General features: G+C 39.9%; 1 protein-coding gene across 4 annotated transcripts in view; it reads right to left on the reverse strand.

The window, feature by feature from the left end:
* The window catches only part of LOC148224178 (uncharacterized), a 470,521-nt gene that overhangs the window by 377,810 nt on the left and 64,733 nt on the right, over positions 1-27,978 (reverse strand). For all 4 annotated transcript variants that reach the window (XR_015802136.1, XR_015802134.1, XR_015802137.1 and 1 more), the window contains exon 2: positions 241-362. The gene's annotated coding sequence lies outside the window, so the exon portion shown is untranslated. The remainder of the gene's footprint in view (positions 1-240; positions 363-27,978) is intronic.

Genomic DNA, 27,978 nt, shown 5'->3' on the forward strand with positions numbered 1-27,978 from the left:
GTTGTTTATCAGTTCTGAATTCAATAGCTACATAAAACAGCTGTACAAGCCTCTGCACATTTGGGACCTTGAGGGCACACTGTTCTATGAATAGCAATAATTAACAGCAATTAATTTACAAAGAGAAATCAAGTATTGGCTTTCATTTCATTTCTTTTAACTGTAAAAACCAACCAACCAACCAACCAACCAACCAACCAACCAACCAACCAACCAAAATCCCAAAAAATACCCTGTTACCTGGAGGTCTCATTCTTTTCCAGGGATCTTCCAAAACCACTTGCACTCTCTGAAGGTTATGGCCCCTGGCGTGCAGAACCATCAATTCTGAATCCCCTTGGCTTGTGCAGGCATGCAATTCACTGGAGAAAATACAAGAGTTTTCCTAACATTCATTGGTAGGAAGGTTCCAGTTTCCTTCATCATAACACATAAATCCATCTTTGCTCTTCATCTGATGTAACTGTGAAGGGCTTATACATCCTAAAAGGACTACCCAAGGTTCTACATATCCCTCATCCTACTTAACAATCCCAACTGTACACAATGCTTAAAGTTTCAGATCCATCAAGCTGTCATCTCTGCTATCCACATGTAGAGAGGTTTTGGCTCGAGTTGGAAGTTTATGAGCAAGATTAAATCAGTGCTAACATCAGGTTCACATTTAATTCTTTAGAATAGCTGTGTTCTTACAAGGTTTTGACCTCAGCAAGACATGAACTCTGGGAGATGATCTCCTCTCATGAAGTTTCCGAGGTCTGTAATAGTTGAAATCTCTCAAGACACATCCTGATGATTTATCTCATATTATAAATACATGACAGAGCACAGAGCATCCTGGTTGTCTCCCTGAAAGCTGTAGGAATACACATTTACAAATCTACCACTCATACCCAAAAAAATGCAGGGAAGTACTCAGTTTGGGGGATCCAAGCCCATTGCCAGTTTTAAGGTATCAAAACTTTATTGGAGACAACAATACCTTGGTAGGATACAGTGTGGTTTTTTCTTTATCAGCTAGGAAAGACTGTATGAGATTTAATATTCCTTATTTATTATGGGTTGTAAAATGTTCAAAAACTTGGGGGAAAAAAAAAGAAAAAATACTTCTGAGTCAAGTTCATCCAAAGTCTAAGACATCTGGGAGGTTGCTGCAAATATATTACAGCAATATTCGTTCATTCATTCATTCATTCATTCAATTTTGAAAGGAATTGGATTCAATTATGTTTTCACCTTTCCTGTGTTTTTTTCCTGTCAGTGTTGAGCAAGTTTGCTGGCAAGAGTTTTCAGAGGGAGTGACTCCAAATGGAGTACTGAAGAACTGTCTTAGAAAGCATTTTGAGTACATTTGCTATGAATATTCCAACTAGATGCCTGATGCTAAGTGCTGTGTTTATCCAGGCACAAAGAAGTGACACTTCATAGGCTGTTTGGCCAGTCAAAACGAAAGAACAGACCTTGAACGTGTGGCACAGGCAGGGAACAAGGAACAGATCACTCATAACCCAGGGAGCAGATGCACTTGGAACAGCCAAGAGGCCACTTCTGCCTATCCCACCAATGCCAAATGCGAATGAATATCATGCTGACGCCTGTGGAAATGGATCATATCTTCAGGAGCAAGAAACAAAGAGGCAGTGTAAATAAATGGTTTTTGTCTAATATTTAGCAAAAGCCAAGCTGAGGCGTGTGTGGCAAAATCTACAGGACGCTGAGCTTCCTTGTAGACTTATGCTGAATGCTGATGCTTCTGAAAATCATTCAGGCTAAGCAGCCAAAGGCAGCTGGATATGCGAGCAGGAAACACTCCCATATGGATCTTTCACTACAGAATATGGCCTCCTAGCCCAAATTATAGCTAGCCTGGGGAATCCTATGCTGCACTGGGTGTTTATGTTCTTATTTTAAAGGTGCGCTCACTACAGAAATCCCTGCTCCTCCTTTACTTGACTCCAAGGGGGAGTCAGGCTCAAGTAGCTGCGATGCATGCAGCTGAGCAAGTATTCATGCAAGCTTTATAGCCACATCTGCAACCTTTCAGGGCACTGTAGTTTCTTGCCAGATTGCAAAGATAAAGAAAATAATGTGCTGCACATGCTCAGGTCCCAGCAGCTGAGTGTAGACACGTAGGAGATGTCAGTACGAAGGGCCAGATACTCCAGCTGCTGTCTATCAGACCAATTCCATAATGGGGATCCCTATTTTCAATCTGACCCATGAGTGCTTACAAACAAGGTTCAGAATCATTTCCTCAGCTCAGACTGTTAACCATCCTGATGGGAATGAAAGCTAGGTAGAGCTTTCCAAAGGAAAAGGAGATTTAAAAGTTCAGTTAACGATACACACCTCTATCTCACAGGTTCATGTAATTCAAAATGCATTTTTAGATACTACTGCCCAAACCAGTATTTTCAGTTCATGTGGTCTGGGCTAGAACATATGCTTTGAAGAAGTTACTGTAAATGCAAGAGAAAATATTTAGGAAAAGGTTCTTTTCCTAGAAAGGCTACTTCCCAGTACAGATTAGATTGATCTGAAAAGCCAGCTAGATCTCTGCAAGGAGGCTCCCTGGATGCAGTCTAACAAATGAAACTCGCCGCTCCCTAAGTAGTTCTCATGCAGGAGTGTTTAGGGATGAATGTTTTTTAGAGAGAAATGGGTAAGAAGGAAAGACACAGGTATCACAACAGCTATGTGCTTTTTTAAGAATCATTTAAATGGAGAGCCTCCACTGCTACCATATCCATCACATTTAGACTTTCAAAGCACCTAAACTAGAGTAGTGTTCCGATTAGCCCTTTGGGCAAGCTGCCTTCTTTCTGCCCTTTAACTGTACAGGGCCACCAAAAGATGGATAAAAGCTGGCTAACAGTCTAGAAAATATAGTGCCAGCTTAGTTAGTGCTGTATCTCTTCCATCAACTCGACAGATCAAACAGATATGGCTGGACAAGTGATTTCTGTTAGCAAAGATAGTTTAATGCAGGTTTGCATCCCTCCTCCTTTATCCTTAGATAAATGGCATGATGGGGGGAAAATTGCTTCCTGTCCTCTAAGTAAACCTAATGGGAGGAAAAAAATCGAATATGTTCATATCATTGCCAATAGCTGTATTAACTCCAGTTGCAGGAATATGTTCAGGATGAAAGGGACAAGAGATGAAATTAAGGCAAGATACCACCTCTCCATCTCATGCCAGATGGGCAGATTCTCTTCTCAACGTGTTCTGCTGAAAGTAGTGGGCACATCTGCAAGCCGGTAGTACCACCTCAGTGAAAAGTGGGGGTTTGATTCACCTTGCCACACTGAGGTGCCTACAGCACAGATATTAACCTCTGAGTGAGCTGAAGAGACTCACTTTATGCTAACAGGGCACCTCATCCTAAAGCAGACATCCATTCCAGCTTGGATTGGCACCAAAAGTTCCTGTGTTGCTTCCCCACCTGTGACAGAAGTCCAGGCACAACATCCAAATATAGACTCCTACAACAAACATGCCCAAAGGTAGCTAAGATGAATGCTATCACAGGTATTGTCTAGATATGGAGTCACTTCTCAAAGATTAACCTGCAGATTTTTAGTGCTGTCATTATATCAAAAGATGGAACACTTAAGCAGTATCCCACATGTTTTATTCCTAAATAGAAATTAAAGTCTTCCTAGACTTTGCTTTATTAGTTTTACTTCTGTTCCTTCTTACTTCTGAATCAGAAATTATATGGTTTTTTTAATTCCTAATTAACCTCTCCTATGATATCACTGATTTTGACGATGTCAATTGGTGGACACATGTAGCTCCTAATATTCTCACATTCCATATTAGAACCAGAGATAGCCAAGAACCACAAACAGAGATAAAAAGTCTTTTAAAACATAATTGTGGCTGTATTCTCAGGCAGAAGTTTTCTAGCTCGGGGTTGAAATGGGGTGATATGCTACACCAATGTTTTCAAGCATGGAAAACCAGGGCAAAATAGTAACAAATCTGAGCTGTTAAGGGTGGGTTTTTCCCCACCCTCTTTAAATTCCAAATGTTCCTATCTTGCATTTCTCAAGACCGTTTCCACCACATCAGCCATCCCCTTTGCAGAGAGCAAACTTCATTTTCTTGTTCTTAGATGAAAAAAACCCAAAGTGCCTGTTCAATTTCAGCACAATTTTATTTTCTCCAACACTGTAGAATTATAAACCCAGGAGCAATTTATATTCAGTGACTTCCTGCAAAAAATACGAAGTGTTTCGAAAGCTTGGACAACAACTGCTAAAACCAGTAGGCCAGATTCACCTTGGCATCACTCTATTTCTATGCTGCCATAACAGCATTTTAATCAACAAGCAGAACTGACATAAAGCACTGATGCATCAGGCCCATCATATAGAGTACACCCACTTAATCAGGTAATCAACTTAATCAGGACACTTCCCAAGGAACCAAATTAAGCCTAATGACACCAAGTGGCAAGGACTGATGCTTAATTGGGATAGTAATTCTGCTTATGGTAATTGGGATGCCTGCAGGTGATTAAATGATACTGAGCTAAGAAGAGACAATCTCTCTGATGCTCTGAGATTCAGTGATTTGTCTCTCCTCAAAAGCCTCTGTCAACAGTCATTCAGCAAAACAAAACTTGTAGAATCCTCTCATTTTGGTATTCTTTGAACAGAGCATTCAAGGTGGAAATATGAACATAGAAACAAAAAGGAAAAAAAAACCTATGTCAGAATCCAGTGCTAGGGATAGTACCAAAAACCCCCACCAAAAAATGACAAAAGAATCAAAACATAGTGGCACATTTTTATCTGGGGAAGACATAACTTTCAGTCATTAAAAGATTCTTTCTGCCTGCCTTCTTGAATGTGCCTGTAGCTGATGTTTCACAGCACAGCAGGATTTCAGAGAAATGGAAGTGTTCAGATTCATGGCAAGTAAGGATTTCTTACAGGTAAGAGGGTACATATGAGGAGCATAGGAGGGGATCACATAGCTGCCACTCATGATTTCCCATCCTATTTTAGAGCATAGGAACGAATGATTTGCAAAATACAAAGAAAGAGATGGCTGGAAATTATAACAGAAAAATATTTCTTCTTAAGATTATATTTTTTTTCCTTTAAAACACCCCTAATTTCTATCCAGAATAGGCATGAGATGTTCTAAAGTTAAAACCTGTCCGTCCTTTGCAATAGCAGTTAGAAATCATAAAGTTCTGGAATTAGGTCACTGATACAACAGCAGCCTTTCAGAGATAAGACTTAAAGGACCACTTAAAAATGCTTTTTACTTTCGAGGGGTCACTTTGCAGCATTTAATTAGTCAAAATGGAGGGTCTCACAGAGGACTCAGAAAATATGGGAGATGAAGTGCAGTTCTTTTTATACAGTGTGTTTATATGCAAAAATGGAGAATATTTTGGTTTTTCTCATTCTCTTCTGTAATGTTTGCCTACCCAACAAATGCACAGGTTTATAGCATGTAACTCCTTTTTTCACAGTTTTTTATTGAGATACACCCTGCTACTTCTCCTTCAAAGCAATAAGCTTTACACAATCCATTTAAAGCAATAATCATTAATGCACCCCAGCCCTAAGATCTATATCCCCACAGCCATCCTAAGCAGAGGACACTCCTTAAGCCTTCTGCCCTCAGAGATTTATCTAAAAGAATAACTATATCTTTTTTTTAATTATTATTTTAATTAGATTTGACAATTGCCTCATTTTTGTGGCTTAGTGGGACCCTCAAATGTAATACTCCACTTTTCTTTCTAAGGTGGATTTGTTTTCTGCCACTTGCCTATTTATTTTCTCTGGGAATTTGCTATGCCTTTTTTTCATAACATACTTCCTAAGTCAGTGTACTTAACAGATACCTGTATGTTTTCAGGTAGGCTGGTTTTTACACGACTGTACTGAACATTTCAAAGGATAATTCAGACTTAGCTCTATCAGCATTTAATCTACTTGATCCTGATTTATTGCCTTGTCATGTTATTAGTTTTGTTAGGGGAACATAACAAGTGTGTGTGCAGTGTGAGACTTGAGGGGAAATTCAGATTCCTGTTTGCCTTTATCTATTTGCAGAAATTCCCAAAAACGTGCTGTGAAAGGAAAAGGTAAGAGATTGAAGCCCTATAAAGGGAATTATCAACTCCCTGAACACCTCCAAATAGAGAGGCCTCTGCTGATTCGTGCTTCTCAGATTTGTCTGCCTGCAGGAGGGTTCCCGGAGGAGCACAAACAGGGAACAGCTCTGACATGCTTTCAAAGCTATGGCATTTGTTTCCTGGTTGCAGCCGAGCACTCCAGCAGGAGTTTCCCCTTCATTCCCTGCTGGTTCCACCAGGCTTCAGGAAGCAGCGAGCAATTGCAGGGGTTAATTGCTTTTAACTAAAACCCTCCAATGTGGTCAAAGAGGCTGAGAGAGCACCATTGCAGTTGTGCTTGTTGGGAGATGCAATTTGCCATGTGGACTCATCAACTCAGGGCTCCTTCTTCCTCCCTCTGCTTTTGCCCATTTTGCATCACATCTGATGAAATCAAACTTGCATAACAGTTGTTGGTGAACGTGGGTAGATGGCCCCCTCCCCCACTAGCACGCACAAAATACAATAAATAAATTCTAATAAATATATCTCAAAATCGAAACCATTTTGTGTTGCTTAACTGAGTGCATAACTAGTCCTTTGTACACATATTTGTACAAAGTGTTGCCTGTAATTTTAAAGATGCTTGCCTCAGGGAGGTTTCGTTTTTCCATTGAAGTCCCCTTGATTTACTGTACGCAATATGTTACAGCTTCCTTATTTGCTCCTTTGGGACAGTTACTGACAGTAAATCTCTATTAAAATATTCTTCCATATGGTTGCATGAAAATTTTATTGCAGTGAGCCCGAGGCTGAAGGTCACAGCTGAGTAGCTGCAGTTAAGTATTGCAGTCTATGGACTCTGAGGTACATCTGTTCTGGGAGCTGGAGCAAAATTAGAATTTTACTGTCAATAGCAGTTCTCCAAAACTGGTTCCATTTGTTTACTGTCGCAGGCCCATAGCAAGGCAATACCCGCCACTTAAGCATTACAGGCCATTGTGGCTGCATGATTTAGATCTTCAGCTCCAATCCAAAAATTACAGAGTCTGGAGGTCGCTAGAGAGAGTCCCTAATGTATATTTCATTTACAAGATATGAAAATTTAATTTTCTCTCACATGATTTGATTCCATCACTTGCTTACACGCTTTTTGGCGTGGGCTTTCCTGTTCATTGAAAGATTTTCTGGGCAGCATACCACACAAACTTTATGACAGATACAAAACTATGATTTTTAATCGACTGCTTGGAGCAAATGGCCAACTTGCAGGAACACCTTGCTGTTGCTCACACAAACAGGTCAAGAAAAACCCCTACCATGTCATCTGGCCGCATGGTGTGGATGCCATCAGATCTGCTGGTCAGTGCGTTTGGCTCCTGTTGTAGAAATGCCCACAATTTGTACAACTTGGAAAGCAGTTTGAAAACAAAGTTCCACTGTGGAGGACCACAGAGTATCGGAGTTTTAGGTTGCTCTAAACATTACATTTAGCAATTGTTGCCAGGGTCAGCCAAATGTTAATCTACTGCTTGTATTTGTTTGAAATAAAAAAGGAAACATTGAGGCATATTTCTAAGCCCATCTTGTTTAGCAATGTGACATCTATCAGAATGGCTCCGAGCCAAAGCAGGCCTTTCCAATATGAAGCGTAATTTGGAATTTCTAAAAGAGAAATCAAACCTAAAATGCATTTGTGATTTTAACCTACGTTAACAACATTTTTTAAAAGGTTACAGCATGCAGTTTGATGGCATTGTGGAAAACTTCCAGCTGAGGGGTCTGAGAAGGTCAGGAATAGAGTAAATTTTTGAGAGACTAAAGCCTATTAGAAAAATGCAGTAATTTGGAGAACAATCAGCAGAGCTCCAGACCCCCAGGGAATCTGACTGGAGATTCCATAGAAGGGGATCTCACCACTGGTAGCACTTGTTCTGACCTTTTGGGATAGAGGTAATTTTCTGAATGCAACCAGTAGACAGAAGAGCTGGCAGAGGAGGGGGCGGGGAAAGTGTGATTTATACAGTGTATTCACAAAGGGGAATTTCCAGTGAAATTTGGATCACTATTGTGAAGCAGCTTCTTGAAGAAGGAGATGTGATGAATGTTTAGAATCACCTAATGTGTGTCAAACTAGCTTTTTTCTGAATAAAAAGATGAACACCACTGCATGTATTACATCAGCCCAAATTCATAATTTTAAAGTATATCTGGATGCAAGGGTACCTCAGAAGCCTACTGGGTTTTTTAAACTATTTTTTTTAACAACAGCTATTTTTAGATTGATGTCCATGCAAGAATGTACTTCGACTGCAAATAAAGCATCTAAAACCGGGCATGGTATACACAGCAAATGTTGAATAGCTAGATTTTCAATTTCTAATCTCACTGTTAATTGCCCTCTTAAAATCTTGTACAAGTTAACAAATTCTTAGATCTCCACCAAACCTGCAATACATTTCCACATTCTGAATACACATATGGCATGAAGGAAAGTTGTCTCCCTTTTTTTGTGGCCAAGCTATAAGGCATGAAAAGTGATTTGGTTCGATACCTCATCAAACTGCAGATGAAGATAACCTTTGGAACTGGTGGTCAGCTCTCTGATTGTATATGATAGCTTTGTCATGCTGACAATAACATGCTTCAATCAAAAGCAAGTGGCTTCTTTGAGCTGGGAAAATGTTATCTTTTAAGCAACTGTCTGGATGCCCATTCCTGGTTCATTATGGATTTTAAACCATACAGAAATGCATCTTGCAGTGTAGACACCTATTTTGGTTTTACAGCTAAGACTTAATACTAATTAGATGCTTTGATACTCACAAGCTTAATTAGTTCACTTGAATCTTATTGTTTCAAAGTAGGAGAGACATGAACTTGCCATAATATTTTACCAAAATAGATATCTAATATGAGAAAGTGAAACCAATTCTCCACTGCTCTCTCCCACACCCTTACAAGCTGATAAAAATTATATTAGGTGATTAAACATAGAAATAAAAAAGGAGGCAGATATAATGACAAACTGTAATGAAGTTCAACAGCTGGCAGACTCCTTGGTGAATTTGCCACCTGATGACTTGTACTAAGATGCAGACAGTGCCCCCAGCTCACTGATCAGATGGCAACCCCTGGTGCAAGATCCTATCCTGTTCATTAATTGGCTTGATGGAAGCTACCTCTCTTTCTAAAAGGACAGAAACCATCCATTTCATATGTGTGCATCTGAGGAGAAAAAAAAATCAAATAAAGGAACAACCTAAAAACATCTGAATCAAACAGAGTAGTGAGACACTAATTCTCTTGAACGAAATCTGACTAATTTGCAGATTAGGACTGTGCTGGCAACACCAGGCTTATATAAAAGACATAAAGATATTCATTCTCTTTAGCTTGAGAGGAATGCATTTGAAAAAAAGGAATTGGTAGATTCCTTCCCACTGAGTTCCAGGTGCAGTAAGCAAAAAGAATCTTCTAAATTTTACGTTAAGGAACACAGGACAATACATAGGACAGCCAATGTTATCACCACCTGATCACCCACTGACAATTGAATTTCTATTTTCCATTACTGTTTATAATTAATATTGGCAAGGATAAAACTAGAGCCATCCTCTCCCTGGCCATTGGCAGAATTCCCATGGCAGAATGTCACACCAGCACCATGCGCAGCATGCACACAGCAGTCCTGACCCTGCAAAGCTGCCCACACGTATATTGTGCAGCAGCACCTGCCTTGTCCCCAGGACTTCTCAAAGCCAAGGACATGCTTAAACACTTAGAGGCTCAGATGTGGCTGGTGTCTGTGCCTCCCATGCTGCCTCCATCCAGTAGAGCTTGCAGGGCCCTGTGTGTTTGCTCTGTGTGAAGTCATTGCAACACAAGATCCTCGATGGCCATAAATGCAGCATTACAGGTCATCTTTCAGCTCCCTGACTCATCCACCAGACAGGGCTTTTTACAACTTAGAATTAAAGGTTTGGCATGAACTACAAGTAAATACTTCTCTTTGCACGACTTTTACTGCTGGCTCAGTACAAAGATCTGTTATCACCTACTTGTATTCCTGTTGCCCCACATTTCTCTTACTCCATCCATGCATTTTCACATGTAATGCTGGCATAGGGTTATAGCCTTTGGGAGCCTTTTTCACATTTATCTGATTTGTTAGAAATTCTTTCATTATTTGAAGCCTTTTTTGATGAAAGGCATGGCTTCTCCTTTAGTATTCATATTTGCCATAGTAACAATCAACTTCTCATAGGCCAGCAGAGCAAGGACCTTTGTTGAGCACCAGAAAACAACTTTTTACCTTTCATTCACTCTTCAAGTTCATGCTCTCCACAGAAATAATGTTAAAATATTCTCAGAAAACACATTTTTTGCATTCTAAAGATTTTTTTTTCTTTAAGGCAAAGCCTTCATTTCTCAATTTTGAGATCTACATCTGAGAGAAGAACTTATCTCCAGCCAGCTTGTGGAGCAGAACTGGAGTGTGGCTCCACAAGGCAGACACCCCCACACTTGAAATAATTTTGGTTTTCATTGCTGAAATGATTTCTTTTTCCCCCTGCTTTAAACTCTTGGTGTGTCCTCCTCTTTTATGTTATATTTCTTCTCATCTGCTTGCCTGATGCATTAATACTATTTGTTTGCTTATATTTTACCTGCATCATTATCTATTTTTCTAAAAAGTGCCTTTCGCCCCACACTCTGTTTCACAATTTCTCTGTTGCCCATTACCAGGCCTCATTGCTTCTAACACCTTGTTCCTGGCCCTTGCCCCAGCTCAGCTATCTTCTTGCTTCCCATTCCTCACTTTCCTTCTCTGTTTGTTCCCTTGCCCCCTGCTTGTTCCTTTACTGCCCAGGTCACCCTCTCCTCCCCAAACTGGAGTATACAGCAGGGCTGTCCCCCTTTCACCTCACCCAGACATCTTCCCATGAGCAAAAAATACATACAGAAGCATGTGTATCAAAAGCTTGGTGCACGTAAATTAAAGCAAGTTGGTGACTAATCGATTTTCTCTGTATCTATTAAACACAGCCCAAACCGCCCTGGACATATGTAGGCTGGAAATCAGAAGACGGTTTATAACCCTGAGAATAAAGACAGTCTCTCAGTAAGGAGTAGTGAGGGCAAGAAACGTAAATGGTTTCAAGATGGAACTAGATAAGAGTTTGAAAGATATCATATGATGTGGTTGCCTTCAACAGCAGGGGACAGGACTTGATGACTTCAGAAGTTTCTTTCAGTCTTAATTCTTATCTTCCTGTGTGGGCCAAATGTCACCCACAGCAGTCTGAGCATGAGTCCTACGGAGACAAGGCGCAGGAAAGGTGGCCATAGGCCGGAAAACTGGGGTGCAAAGAGAACTGCTAGGACTAGAGTACCCTGATGAAGGACCCTGTAGTACATTTCAAAAGGATGACAAGGTGTCTAGCCTGCTCAGAGGTGACTGGAACACCCTGTAGTGCCCTCTCTGCATTTCTTCCACGCAGAAGAGGATAGCAGCTAAGATCTTCTTTCCCTTTTCTGAAAAACTTCCTGCCTTTGGCTGGGAAAACTCAGGCTCTGAAGCAGTAGAGGGACATTTCCTTCCTGTACAAGATTTCAGAAGAATTGACGCACTGAGTGGCAAAGTAAAATGAAGTTAAATGTAAAATCCGACTGCATCCACTGGGTTCAGTTGTTTGCTTTCTTTTACAGCGGCTGCAGAATAAGGTCTCCCAGAGACAGCCTGGGCACAAGCTCACAGCTGACTGTGACCAGGCCAGAAGAGCTCGAGGAGGTACCTCCTGTCAGCTGAGCTGGCCCTGCCAGCAGTCCCCTCTGCAAGCTCAAACTGCTGGCTTGTCTCAATCAGAATGTTGATTTTGGCATCTTCAGCAAAATAAATACCGGTGGATATATTTTGCCTTGCAACAGAGGCAACTGCCAGTGAGCACAGGGATGCTCAGCTGAAGGGAGGTCACTTGTTAAGCTGTTTGAGTTCACCTGCCCAAAAATGCTGTGAGTGTTAGCAGCTGGGGATGACGTGGTCAGCAGTGATGCTGGGAGGGCAAGATGACATTTGTGAATCCTTCAAGACCTCTCTAACACAACCTGCCTAACCCCCGCCAGACCAGCTCTGCCTGTCATTTATTGTCTGCCTCTTTGCCTGCAGCTCCATTTGAAGCTTTAAAAGCTTTTGGTTTGATAGTAAAAGGACATTTGTGCCTTGCCTGTGGAAATGTTAGACCCTGCATTGTTTGGTCCACAATAAAAATATGTGTTTCAGTTTGATTTACGCTCTCAGTTTACTTTGTCTTAAGTTGGCAGCTTTTCCTGGGTTGGATTTTGCTGATGGCCTTACAATTCTTTTTTCTGTATTAGAACAGCCAGTTTTATGACTGTTATTCCAAATCCAGGACCATATTCAAAATGACTAGGAGTTATAGCGTTTGAAATCTGATTATTTGCAGCAATGCCTCTACTTGTGGAGGCATTTTCAGTAGAAATTGTCTGAAAGCAGACACATGGACTCAATTGAAGACATGTTTTTAAAGTTATTTGTCAGAGGAATGAATCCTTCTGGACACTTCGGAGCTTTTAAGGGTTTCCTTTCTTTATAGTCAAATAATATTTAGTCAAGCACCAAGCAGGTTTCAGAACGCAGGCCTGCCTTGTGAGCTGCCAGTATGACATCCAGGCCCAGGCATCCTATCGAGGGTGGGAGTGTGAGCAGGCAGGGCTGTCACCCCCAGCACCCACTGCCCTGCTCTGGCTCTGCTCCTGTCACCTGAGCTGAACGGACAGGTCCATGAGCTCCCTGTGTCCATGACTGGCACATGGTGGAGGCAAATCTGGCCAGCCCACATCCACTTGTCCCCTTGCACATCTCTCAAAGTGTCTGTCAGGTGCTTGCAAACCTCTGCAGAGCCCACCAGCCCCCACAGATACTGCACTAGGCTCAGGAGGTGATTTTATGTCCCATTTTCCAAGCTAAACATTTTGTCCGGTGCAGTAGTTTCCTCCCTGCAATGCAGGAATGAAGGCACCAGGCTTCACACAAGTGCTTTGGGATCTGCAGCCTGGCATTGACCTTTCCAAAGGAGATAAAGCACCTTAAATTCCACCTCAAAACTCCCTATTCTGCCGCTGTCTTACCATTACCTTCCTAAATAAAAAAGCCCAAATAAAATCTAGTAAAACACAGCCAACAAGATCCTCAGAAGTAAAAAAGAAACTTAGTGGAACAGCTGGCTGGATATAAAGTCCAATAAAAATGAGGCATATGCAAAGTTTCCAGGCCAGCACAGGAGGGTTTTTCCGACCAAGTCAATGTGCAGGATTACACCTTTCTGAAGCTGATATAAAGTTCATTGAAGAAAGATTATTTGTTGTTTGTCTTTATGGGCTTTGAACTGTTTGTTAAAGTTGTATTTCCCTCTGACTTCTGCTGGATTCAATGGGAATCAGCAGGGCTGAGGTTAGGGTCCTGTAGCAGAAACCGAACTTTGAAAGAGTTTTTCATTAAAATAATCTTCATGCTGGCTGGCAAATTCCTGAAGTCATGAGACACACAGCTAGGAAAAGGCATAAATCCTTGGACACACAGATAGAACGGCCAAAATTCAAATGGATACCAGAGCTGTCAAAACTCTCCCAGCAGACTCAGGACAGGGCCAAACCAGATCTCCAATCCTTTCATGCCCAGAGTGAGTGGATGGCACAAATCCTCACAACAAAAGTTCCCAAACGCTAAGAACACTCTTCCCCCAGTGAAAATGAACACCAGACCTACAGGGAACTAGATTCCCTTCAAATATGGTTAATCTTTAATAGCTGTCTCTTTCTTTTCTGAACTGGCACACTTTTCTGTGGAGCACGAGAAAAAGTAGGAGAATGATGGCAGGTGTATTGGCTTCATTTTCCATCCTCTGATGGAAATCACTGATTTTCTATTGGTAATACAATAAACTAAAGAGAAAATGGATAAAAGTATTCAAGAAAGCCCCTAATATTGTTTTCATGAACCTAAAAATATGAGAACATGGTGCTGGTTTAACCATGCTGGGAATTAAACCTGCTGTATCTAGATTGACTTTGAGCAACAGGTCTTTCTGATTTCAGGGGGTTCTTTCAGAATAGACTTGATCAAGCCATATCAACTTCTTTGAGTTCTTTCATATACCACACACATTAAATCACTTGAAGGCAACATATCACTGACACAATTGACCATGATAGCTCCTTTGGAGCACTTACAGTTTATCACACCGATGAGGTTGTCACACACACTTGCAAAGCCTGTGAGATAAACACCTGTGTTTTAAAAAATCCTTTATTGCACAAGCTCATGGCCATTCTGGAAATCCTGTAAATTTCTTTCTCCTCATTAATCACCATCCTGTTAAGCATCTGCCAAATGACCATCTAGCTGCACGATTCTGGCTGAAAAAGGTGGGATTACACCTTTAGAAGGCTAAGAAAGTATTTTTCATTGTCAGGATTTATTATTTATTCTGTGGTCATACCTTGGGGTCATGAATGAGAGACTTCCTTCGCTTGCAGTTGAAATCCTATCCTGGATATTAATATTAATATGCTGCTTTTTCACATTCCATGCTTACTGCTTAATTTGATTTCAAATGGTGTATGTTACTACAGTTCCACTAAAGAGGATGGAAAGAGTCCAATTTAGACCATGCAAGAAGCTGGCTCCCTGCCACTGAAAAATAGGCAAAATTAAACTTCTCAGAAAAATTTTATCAACACACTTAAGGCCTTGAAGATAATCCACCCAGTGACAAAACCACAACTGAGTTATTAGGAACAGCACGACATGCTGTACGAAATCCGAACAACAGCATTTCAGAAAAGAGCACAGACAATATTTTTGGTCTGTACCATTTGATATGAGATTTATGTCTAGATTTTCTTCAGAGAGTAGCTTAATTGGCACTGCTCGTAAACACTTGCAAATTCTGCCCTGGACATCACCAGCTCATTTCAATCTATCATCTCAAATTGCAGATTTCAATGTTTAACTTTGGGTGCTCACTGTGTAGAAGCTGGACATAAACTTCATGTTTTGAAGCTTGAAACAAACGACTGATAAATGTGAACATGCCACAGATACCACAGAATATACTGTGATATCTATATGTCATGCCTTCCACTTCTGTTGAGGGAAAAACCCCCTGATATACTCAATACTAAATTGAGACCCATTTATATTAACATAGCAGGAAGCTGAAAATCCAGACCAAGTCGTTGTCTGTTTTAAGTAAAAGCATTGCATCAGCAATTCTATTTACTCAGTGCAAGGCTGCTTTCATTTCTTGCTTGTTTTGCTATATATTTCTATTGAGGGAACACTTTCTCAGCAGCTTTTAGTCACTTCTTAAATGCATTTTATGAGGAGACAAAGTCAAATCACTATTACTTAATTAACACAATTGTGAAGACTTCACTCCAGCTACACAATAGCTCTCCTAATCTTGCAGAAGGATGCATGACTTCATTATTGAGTATATTGTTTCCTATAAACATATAAAACCCCAACAATAACAATTCCATCAGCTGAAATGAAGTTATCTGAGAACAGAATTAAACTCTAAATGACCCTTTGCTCCACTCCATAGACCCCTATTAATAATTCTAATCTAATCAGTGTGGATAAATGTACTGTTGCAGCCTATGCCAGGCACTCTGCCAGGAGGTCCTCCTGCAGTCCATCTGATTCATTCCAGTCCAGAGCTCCTCTGGAGAAGAGGTATCTTGCATGGAGAGGCCACTGGCTGACTTGTTCTGTTACCTTTTAGTGGCAAAGTCATGTCCTTGCAACAGATAGACACTTTTCTTTGTAAATAACCCTGGAGTGACTGATAGAGCTTATGCCAGACAAAGCCTGTAAATAGCTAGGCATTATTCATGCCAGGCCTGAGAACACTGTGTCACGGCTGACAAATTTATGGTAGATATGAGCTCACCTCTTCCACTTTCCCAGCAAATTCATCACATGTTTTAATGGCCCCGTACTGAATTTGTCAGCTGTCTGTCCCTGCACATTGTTTCCTTTGGATTCCTGTCAAGGATTGTTTGTTAAAATCACCTCCCTCTTCCATCCTTCAACTACTAGCCCCAGAAAAGATCAGTGATGACACATCTATTGATAATATTTTATATTCAACTATATGGGTCATAAATAATTTTAACAATGCTTATATGTTTATAGAGTGTCTGCTGGCACTGCAATTATATAGAAAGTAATGTCACCCTATATCTTGGCTTGTTGGATTGCTTTCTACTCCCTTCTTCCTAGTCCCACCCCACTTCATAATTAAAGTATGTCACTTTTTTTTGACATTCCCACTTTAGAAGGAGTGAGAACTCTGGTATTTTAGTGAAAGTGTGAAGTCCCAGGGCTCTTTCTCCCATTAAAACCAAATATGCAAATGCATTCTCCCATCAGTCTGTGAAGGCACTGTTTCAAATCTACACAGATCCCTGGTGGAAAGCAGGATAGAAGGAGAGGATGGCAGGAGGACATCACTTCTGCTCTCTACTCTGTCTGAGGACCCTTCTCCAAGCCCTGCACAGCTATCTCTGTCACCAAAGTCAAAGGGGCACCTCACAAGGGAAAGGAAAGAAGATACTGAAACCCTGTGGTCATCAGTCCTGCAAGAAGACTCAGACAGGTTAAAAATCTGCCCCCTGGACCTGTTCTGCCTGCATACTCAGCAAGATCTCCATTTCATGCAAACCATTCCATCTGCAGACCTTTGTTTCAGAAGATTACCAGGAAAAATCTGGCAAGCCAAAAAAATTGCTGCTTCTTCTGGGTTTGCAGTTTTCCTCCCTGCACAGCTGCAGCTCCAAGCAGTTGACCCCATTGCACAGAGCAAACTGACTCTACCCTTCAGTTCTGTATATTATTTTGCCTTTAATTCATGGCTATATTATGCAGTTACAATACTCCAAAAAAAGAACTATAGCTTTGCAATTCATTTAAGGCTGTTTTCCTCCATAGTGAGGTTGTGTTATATGTACCCAAAGAAAAGAAAGAGAAAGCCAGAGAGTTTTGGCCAGCAGGAAAAGTCACATTTGCTCCTTGAATGCAAAATGTCATCATTCATTAGAGAAGACTCAAAAGGAGATTTTTCTCACAAAAGCAGACAGCAGGCAGGATTTACTCTACTTCATCATCTGTTTCATCAGCTTGCTAGATGCAGTGGCTGTCTTTATTCTTTTTCTTTTTTTCTCCTTTCTTCTTCTTTTTTTTTTCTAAGTGCTCTAAACATACAGGAGAAATCATCTTAGTATGTGTGAAAAATTTTTATAAATGCACGAAGGTGAAAAGAGCCTAAAGCATTTTTCCTTGAGATGCATATTTTCCTTTATGTACCAACATACATAGAGCTGATTTTGTCATTACCAATGATGGGACACATTTCTTAAAATATATTTCAAATATGCAGCCAACTACTTCTGCCTACTATGCAGCCTACTAATTTCAATTTTTTATGATCTGCCTTCACAAGCCTGTAAATCTGGACAAGAACCCTGATGAGAATTTCAGGCCTATTGAAATACATTGAGAATATAGTTCTTTCTGTGGTACACTGGCATATCAACATGTAGATTTAACCTTTCTCATGGCTTTCCAGAACGTGATGCTTCTAAGGTCAGATTTAAATTTCTTTTATCTCAGTATAACCTCACTGCCTCAAAAGATATTACTTTAGATCTACATGGACTGAAGGAAGCACATAGCCTGGTCCTGGATTTCAGGTAGTGGGTCCAACAAAGAAGAGTAAGTCTGCCAAAAAGGGCAAAATTTAGAGTTGTAGTGAAATCTAGCTTCTGGGTTTGCAAAGGATGGAGATACATTTATTTTCTGGATTTTAGAACATCTCTGAAAGTCTTAGGAAAACAAGTACCACAGACAAGCAAAAATTTCTGGCGGATAATTGCACTTTTGCTATTGCAACTTGCCTTGTTCACCCTGTAAATGTCTGAATGAATCTTGGCTGAGCCTCTATTTCTTTAACAAAACCCCCATACCAGACTACTTTCATAGGTTCTCTGGCTTTTTTGCAAGCATTTTATGGTTTCATAACTCTGGGAGGCATTTTCCTGTTTCTGGTGCTTCTATTTTCCTTAACACTGAAGGCTGAGATGCCTTATAGCCTCTTCCTCTTTATCTTAATGGAAATTCTGGTAAAGAAAGGGGAAGTTAATCCTTTTCCATTGGGAATGCAGAAATGCACTAGTTATGGTGCGCTTAGCCTAAATTTTACTGAAGTCAAAAAGAACGTCTACAACTTTTCTGGCCTCCAAACGACTGCACATTCCATTATAATGACTGCAAGCATAAATCAGTTCTGGGTTATGCTGTCAGATAACCCACTAGATATCTATTTATCCCCATTTGGTTTCAACAACATAATTTATGTACACACTCTTCAGCACCTTGTGTATATAGATAGATCTTGATACATAAAATTATAATAATCGTGGTTTCCACTCTGAACTGTCTCCTGCTTCCATGTGCAAGCAGAGGACAAACATTCCTATCTAAGAAAGGCTCTTAGATTTGATTGAGTTGCTGAGCAATGTGAACATATCATGGGAACCAGGCAGACCAGGGTTCAAAGTGCCTCAGAAAATGTCACAGATCTGCCCAACTTCGGGCAGTTAACCACAGTATCCCACTTCTGTAGCCCAAGTCATCTTAGACCTCCTTTGCAATCAATGAAGTGCCATGGCTTTTTCCATTTTAGTGATTTATTCTAGTTAGGACTGCCTTATTCTTCCAGCTGTTTAATGAAAATGTACCGAAGAGGTAGCTGGGATTAAAGCACACATTTTAAATGTAAAGTAAGATGTACATGCAGGTGATTGTAAAATGTAATTTACTGGGATAAGTAAGTGTTAGGATTTGAGATGCCTATTGCTTCATCAAGTCTTCTTTAGAAATGTAGTCCTAAATATCTTCAAATCCATTTGCATCCAGGGTCTTGTTCTGCTCAGAAAGAGGGTCTTTTCCAAAGGGTCTTAACAAGAAAAGGAAAAAAAAAAATCATATGGATGCCAAAGTTTGGTTCAAACTTTCAAACTCATGTTAGATACTGTTGGCGCCAGTCTCACTTATAGAGATCCCTATCTGGAGTTCATATGCTCATGCCCTCTTTAAACCAGGTTGAACTCTGGAACAGGCACTTAGCTAAAAAAATACATTGAAAAGAAGGAAGAAAAACATTAACAATGATGATACATCCTTGAAAGTATATTTGATACATTATTTGGCTGTCTTTATTATCAAGGGAAAAGAAATGTCCTGCTCACAACAGATTCCACAATATTTCAAGCATGAAACGGGTTATTGAGTTTGCTATATTTGTTGTACTTTGAGGCAGTATCCTATTTGTAGCCATAGCAAACCCAACTCTTCAAAAGACTGTGAGAAACCTAATTTCTCCTCTATCAATTGTTTATATCAGTTTTAGCTTATTCTATTTTTAGCTATTTCTTTTTATTCTAAACTTTTCTGTACTATTTGAGGTTTAGATATTGCTAATGCTTTTGCACTTTAAAACGCATGGTGGACAGGGAGGAGGGGATTCATCCTCATATTCAGTTAGCAATAACCAAGCATGTGCTCTTGTATGAGACTTTTGCCAATTCCATTATTATATATACAAAATGTCATTATGCTCCAAAGTATTATTTCCTTTTTTCCCAGACAGTGACTGTCTGTAACATGCTGTTCCTTGAATTGGATTCAGGGTATTCCTTTACTGTTTCTCACCACAAAAACAAAGGAGAAAAAAAAAGGTGGAGTACTGGAAATCTAGGCATATAAAATCCCAGGACATAGGTCATTTATTAGTTTTAGCCTAATTACTGGTCTTCACTTGCACTTCACTTACACTTCACATTTTCCCAGGAACAAGGTTTTAGAGGAACTGGCTATCTTTATAGACTGGGTTATATTATGAACCTCAAACAACTGCTTATGAATGGGCTTTTCGAAAAGGGTGAAAGCTGTGTTTGATTAAACTTGATGTATATTTATGTGACAGAATCTAACCAAGTTGGATTTTGTGCCATAACATTAACACTGTTATACCTGGTGAGGAAAGCCCTCCCACTAGAGTACTGGCAGGACGCCAGTGACAAAGAAGTTTACATAATGAAATGAAGGTTTAAAGGATTTTTACTTGACATTAGAACAGTGATGACATTCCTCATTTACAAGTATGGCACACAGCTTCAGCTGCAAGCAAAATATTAAGGATAAGACCAAATAAGAGCCCATGTAGACAGATAGCATTTTATTCCATGGCTTGATTGCTCCTCCAGCAAAGTTCCTGAGGGGCACTTTGCTGGGAACCCATCTTCTACTTGGCCTTCTGAATGTAGACATCAGTGTGCTCTTCTTGTCATCCAGCATGGCCAGATGTGAGGAGTTCACACAGAAACAGCAGCCTCAGAGCAGTGTTTACCATAGCACTGGCACTGCAAAACACTCCTTAGTGCAGTCACTGGCTTCTATACAGATCTCCTTCCCCCATTTTCTCTCTCTCTCCCTTGATGGCCAAAACTTGTAGCCTCAGGGTATAAGAGGCAGGTGACAGAGCCATAGGAAGACACAATTAATCTCTACCATTATCAAGGAACCTTTCTTTTCAAAAAATGCATGGACAAGAACACCCACAGTGACTCCAGTGTCTTACCACGGACCAGGAGCTAAAGGCTCCTGGTTTTGAAACTCTTGGCAAGAGCTGATGCCACTTCCTTCTTTGAGCTGCGTTCAGACCCCCAAGGCCAGTTCAGGCACCAGCACACAGGATGTTAGGAATATACTGTTTTTCTTCTCTCAAAGCTGCCAAAGAGAGTGCCAGAAACAAAACTACTTGGAGGGGAGGAGGATGGAGAGCAGGCGATAGAGACAGAAGGAAGTAAAGGTAAGGACTGCTCAGTTTTCTTACTGAATGAAAGTGTCAGGCAATAAAAGAGGGTTGTAGAAAAGTACTCATTTGACTGGCCAAGATCCTCTGAATAACCACCTTGAGGAAGTGAAAATTAGCACTGCAGGAGCTCAGGGAAAACTCAGCTGAGAACCCAGCTCACTTTTTAAATTATAAAGTAAAAGTGTCTGATGCTTTCAAACATTTGCAGCCAGAAAGGATGGGGAGGGGAGAGAGACTCCAGGAACCCGGAGCAACTGTGAGGGAGAAAAGTGCTGACATTACACTGCAAGCTTTCCTTCTTTAATAGATCCCTTCCTCCTTCACCCCAGCAAGGCAGCTGGCCCGTGGTATCTGGGAGTGCAGATGGATCAGCAATGTCAGACATGCAGCTGTGCATATTTAACACACCCCTGTTATTATCTATTTGCTGGCTAGCCAGCAGTGGGTTGATCGTGGAGGTGATTGCTCACAGTTGTAGAGAGAAAAATAGAGAGTAGTCCACAGTCGTTAATCTTACACAACAGGCTGCACAGTGTTGGAGCCAGAACTGCTACTCTCCTGCATCTGTCCCTCCCACTAGCCCTAAGTCTCTGCTTCTCAACTCCTCTCCATTACTGAGAAGAAAATTGTCTGGGTTGCAATTAGATATCACAACAGCACAAGCAGCCCTTCTGCCTGAAATTGCTGCTACAAATTTTTACTGGTTTAAGGTCTCTAACAGTCCTTTGGTCTTGCCATTGGCCAGCCAGTTTGGAAAAAGGAGAAAAATTGAGTTTGGATGCTGGTCATTTAAAGGTTAGGAATCCATTTCTAGCTCACCAAAAGACCCTCTTTTCTGGAGCTGTTTTCCAAAACATCTTGATTGGTGGCAAATATACACGGCACATGCATTTTCTTCCCTCACTAACCAAAGTCATAATGTCTAAGTCTTCATATAACAATACCCCAAAAGCACACACCTGAATTGATGCATGGGAAACTGTCCTATTTGTAGTTAATTTGAAGTTCAGCCCATTTATAAGAGTTTTGCTGAGCCACAGCATAAGTGCATGAGCAAGCTTGAGCCTGTGATCACACTCCAGTTTTTCCTTTCCTCTCATGTTGGAGGCAAAATGGAAACCTCAAAATAAGCAACTAGTAGCAATGTTCTCAAGGAGAGGACATTCAACGAAGAGGCTGAGGTCTTTCTTTGTGTGTAATCCACAGGGTAAGAATTAATGTGTGAAACATCTGTGGCGTTTCCTAAAGGAATAACAGCCAGAGGAAATTCATGAACAGTAAGTTCTGCCTCCCAATATCAACTAGTCAAATCAACTCATTAGACCTAAGTTCACCCAATTTCAAGCCAGTCAAGTTTGTATGCGTTGGGAAGTAGACTTAAAAAGATATTTAACTTCACTGTGTCAAGTGAAAGAGGTTTTCTATTCCTGATGTGCAACTGGTTATAGGAAAAACATTTGTGCTGGGAAATAGCAGAAGGGATGGAGAGACAAGTAGATATTGGAAAATGGTCATAGCCCTGAAGACTTTCAGATATTTTCCAGAATCATTGCAAAGTAGAAAACAGCCATACCTAGAAGGAAAAAAAATTACAAAAATTGAGGGGAATGTGGAGCTGAGGGGGAGAATTCAACAACTTTGCAACTAGAAGTGATATTCTTTCAGTGAAAACAGACCACTTAAAAAAAAATAATTTCAAAATTTAAAATATGTGTAATAGTGGATAAAGCTTAGTACTACTTGCAAATATTTGCACCTTCTCAGTGTTTTTAATTGCAGCCTTGTTCCACCAAACATAATGTAAAAGCAACAGCTTAATCTTCCAGCAAACAGTAACAGTCCTAACTCTAAAATAAAAATGGTTACACAGGCAAAGAAGTTGCTGTTACTCAGTCTGAAGCAGCAAGAGACTTGATGACTGTGAAGAGAGCCTTTAGCCATGTTCATCCATAGAACAGCAGAACTTTTGTGATTTTCCTCAACTGCCTGCAAAACACCCACCTGCCTTGTAAAGACTGAAACTCCTCATCACCAGAAAGGCAGCAGGAAGAGTGACAATAGCTGACAAGGTGGAACAAGGGAAAGCTTTACTGGACACAGAACTAGCCTGAAAACAGTGGGGGAAAAAACCAAAGCAGGCCAACAAAAAAATGTGAGAGTTTCAAGACTGAACTATAAAGAAAGAGGACAAAGATTTGGAGGTTTTGAAGCAGCGCCTGACAATGCCAGAGTCTTCCTGTACTGTAAGAAACACTGGCCTCATTGAAAAGGTTGTGATTAAATACCTCAAAGTTTAATGGATGAGATTATGTTTCACTAGAAAGGAACAAAGTCTCTTATCAGCCTGCATAATAAAGAAGAGGTCAGATTCAAGTGGTACATTAGTCAAATAATATCATCTGAACATTTACTTCAAGCTCACTCTTGATGAAGGTCTCAGCCTATAATTGCTAATAGGTAAGAGAGGTTTATTTGATGGGGACCTGACATTCATTATAGCAGATGCTGCCATTATTAATTGATCATAAGGATAGTGAAAGAGTTACACTAAAAATAATGCTGTTAACAGAGAGATGTACATGCGCTATTGGTCAGCAACATTTCATAATTAGGTCACTTCAGGAGCCTTTTGGGTCACCGATCATGAAACAGCAGTCAAAACCACCAAATCTGCCTGCTGTGACAGATGCCCAAATTACTGTTGGGCATAAACACTACAGGTGCTGGGGAAGAAACAAACCTTACAGCCTATAAATATTTTAGACATGGCAGATGAATAATAAATTGGTGAGAACAACATAGTGACATGAACTCATGTGAAACTATACCACACACTGTGGACAATATGGCCAACTGCACTAAAGCAGGACATTCTAAAAAACATCCTTAAGAGCTGGTCATCAGTCTTCTTGATCCTATTTCACATATAGCTGATATCTGGCCTGGATACAGACAATGAAACCAGTAAAATCAGAAATGCTGCCTCTTGCATGAAGAAACTAGAAGAATCAATTTCTGGGCTATCATTCATCAGCTGCTAAACTTTCTGTGAGTAAATATGACAGCCCCATGCACCAGGGCTGATACAGGCAAGGGAATATCAGTGCTGGAAGATGCACACCAGCAAGAACAACGACATCCAAATACAAAGCAGAAACTAAAAAGTCCCCATCACCACATCTTTTGAACTTCTTCAAAAGTAATAAGCTCACAAACTTTAACTTTTGCTTCAAAATTTGCAAAATTTTAAAATGCCCAAGAAATCTCATATTGAGACTTGGAGCATGCAGTAAAAAAGGGAACTAAACCTGAACCAACCCAGTCTGGTTTTTTGTTATGAAACCAAATTACTACTAATGAAATCCTGGCAAAAACAAATCATTCCTGATTTTCCTGTTAAAGAAAGGAATTTCAGAGCCCCAGGGCCTGGGTAAAATAGATCTGAAATCCATATCCCTCTTCTCATCTCAATTTCTCCCAAAGCCAAAACTGAACACCCATATTCTTAAAAGAGCCACCAGCAATGCCATTTGAAATAAAGAAGAACATGATGAAATGACAATGAGACCTAATTACAAAACTGTGAGAAAAAAACAACCATCTTCTCCAACTGGAAAATAAAAAATCCATTCTGCCAAATTGATTGACCAATCCATTTTTGGCTGTGCCAAAAAAATCATACAGAAACTATTTGGAGCTTTTCTGCTATCTTTGACTGGGTTTAGATTGAGCTTGTCCTGACCAAATTTGCAAAAATGAAGTACAGGTAGAAGACAAAGATGTCAAGTGGAGGAATATAATTATAGGGACTCTTCAGAAATCACTGGTTAGGCCAAATGCCTTTTTCCCCTGGCTTTCAGATTATATAACTCAGTGATTTACATTGTCATATTATTTAATTGGATCAGCACCAAATGACTCACAGTATTTTGTCATTTTAATGATTCTTTATACTTCTCCATTTTGATGGGTTAATCATTGCTTATCACAGTTTGTGGCCTCTATCTTCTTTATTGTGTTTTGCCTCCCATCAGCTATCCAAGGTAATGTGAACTTTGTGCTATTGACTTTTCTCACTCCTCTGGGGAGGTTGTCATGGAGAATTAAGCTATTGACAAATCAACAGCCAACATGCTGAACTCCTTCCTGCACGTCATAGTTAGGAATGTGAGAACCAGCCAACTTTTGGATTGTGCAGAACCAAGATGTTCCACCACATAAAAGGAATCCTGAAAACCTATGTATAGGAGTTTGGTCTCATTTAAAGCTCTGCAAATCTGGAGTAAAAGAAGGATTTAAATCTGTAGCTTAACAAAGACTTCTTAGGAAAAGTTCAGGGAGCAGAATTAAAGAATGAATTGCAGATTTCCTCCAATAATTTTAATCTTCTCAATAGACATAGTTTTGTTTCCAGAAACTGCTGTCTTCACTGAGCAAATGAACTAGGCAGAGATAATTAACACAGTGCTAATTGCAAGAAGTGCTGAATAACAATTATTTTTCAAACACACATAATAAATGTTAATTTGATCCTTTTATTTCTTATTATTCCAAAGCACATGAAATATTATTAATATCTAGATAATTAGTCCATCCAAAAAAAAAAAAAAATCTAACTTTTGAGTTAGTACAGTGATGCTCCTCAATTCAGAATCTCCCATCATTGTATAAAAGATACAAACTGACATAAAACTGATATAAAGTATTTTTGCTTGACTAGAAGGCAAAAATCTATTATTTGTTTACTGAGATATGATAGCTGAAGAGATTAATTCTGATTCCTAATTCAAAGGTTGCCCTCCCCTCTCTGTTGGTCTGTTTTCCTAACAGCATTTCTAGATATGGATTCAAGTGCAGGTTCAGTTTTAGCTTGTGGCATTCTGTATTTCTCCAGGAGAAAATGTAATTCCCATGCATGCCTCTGCTTAACTGAAAGTAGGTCTCTTAATGTACCATTAAATATATATCCTTGTGCTCTCCCTCGAATGTTTTCCCAAATTTTAATGAAAATGTAATTTCAGAAACGTTTTCCTCCCCAAAGCTGTTCCACTGCCAAGTAGTAAAAATAAGTCCAGCTTCTTGTTGTTGCCGTGGTTGTTGTCAGAGTGGATGATGAGCCAAAGAACTTGCACTATATGTTCTGTTTCCATTCCCCAGTGGAGAGATTGAGATAAGCTCCTCCAACCAGGGTTATGGACACAGTGCCAGAAATGTGGGAGCTGGAGGGAGTGCTGGACAGTCTAGAAAAGCAAAGGAAAAATCTCCAAATTCAAAACTAAAGCTCTGCAGATCCAAGTCAACTCCTTATTTTTTCAATGGCATAATGTACTGCTTAACTTCAGGCTTGCAATATGAAAATATTCAGTTCTATATTTGCTTCCTTATAGCATCAGTTACTCATCCTTTTTTCCCTGTTTTAAGTTACTTACAATCTTGCCATATCTTTTGTTTCAAATCAGCTGATAAAATCAGTCAAATCATCAGATGACTCTTTTTTTTAAAGAATATAATTTACATTTTGACATCTGTGCTCCATCCCCTCCTCTCTTTCATAGATTGCATGCACACTTAAATATTGCTACAAAAATTAAAATCCAGGAGGAGTGAGACTCCTGAGACTCTGCATCAGCCAACTCAGTTAATTAAGCTATATGATGCCACGCAATGAAAACTTAAAGCTTGTCAAAGTTGTGACCTCTGTGAAAGGAACATGACTTTTGGAGTAGCTTTGATGGCAGACACTGAATATTAGCTATCTAAAATAAGACAAGCCAAAGTGGTAATCTGAATTACAGGACAGTCCATGGAGACAGAAAAGGCACATCCTGAGAAAAATTTACATGTCAAAGATAAATAGGTGTCCCACCAGGTCAAGCCAGGTTGTTGTCATTGTAGTTATTGTTGTTAGTGTTATTATTTGCTATTACTATTATTTACTTTTTTAAACTTTGCTGCTCCTCAGAAATGTCACTAGGCTGAGTAGTGAGCATTATCTGGAAACCCAGTGTCAGACATGGAAACAATCGGGACACAAGCACACAGGCAGGATAAACTTTGTGATGACAACTTGTGATATTCTTTATTTTTCATAAGATAAAATAGAGTCTCTTTTTAATAAACAGCTCACCAACTTTTCCTAGTGTTGCTCTCCCTCTTTTATTTCTCTTTTCTCATTCTCTTTCTGCAATACTCCACCTTCTTTCTTCCTCCTTTGCTCACCATATTAGGAGAGTCATGGAATGGCTTAGGTTGAAAAGGACTTGAAAGCTCATCTGGTTCCAAACCCCCTTCCATGGGCAGGATATCTTCCATTAGACCATGTTGCTCAGATCATATGCAGTCTTCCCTTGCCAATAATTATCACCTGCCCAAATATCATATCTGATTTTTTTTTTTGTCAAGACCAACATAATCCAGATGTTCTGAAAAATATTTGAAGAAATTCTTGTATGGATAAAGTAGATTAATAAACAGAGATTCTGAGTAGGAAAATAAAATAAAACTAATAAGCTACATGACAAACTTTGCCTGGACCACTCCAAGTATATCACTTTGCCCAGACTGATGTATTAAAAGACCCATGGAATTACAATGGGAATGTTTTCATGTGACTTTTTGTACTAGTCCCTTACTCTGCCTTCATTGCTTTTTTCATATTCCCACCTCTCCAATGCAATGACTCCTAAGTTTGCCCAAAACTGACAGAAAACTTAGAGAAGGCGTTTGGAAGCAAAGACTTCTGAAATCTCAGTGAGAAAGTCTGATGCATTAGCTTTACTCTTGAGCTACAGTGAAAAAATGAGAGTATCTACTTGGAGAAAATTTAGGTTTTATTGTATGAACAGGAGTCTCAAAACTCTCTGTGAAAATTCAGTTGCAAAAAGAGACCCTCAAAGGAGCTGGGGGTGCAAGGCAGGAGAGAAAAGA

This window comes from Sturnus vulgaris, chromosome 3 (assembly GCF_052056855.1).
Source record: "Sturnus vulgaris isolate bStuVul1 chromosome 3, bStuVul1.hap1, whole genome shotgun sequence".
Lineage (NCBI taxonomy): Eukaryota > Metazoa > Chordata > Aves > Passeriformes > Sturnidae > Sturnus > Sturnus vulgaris.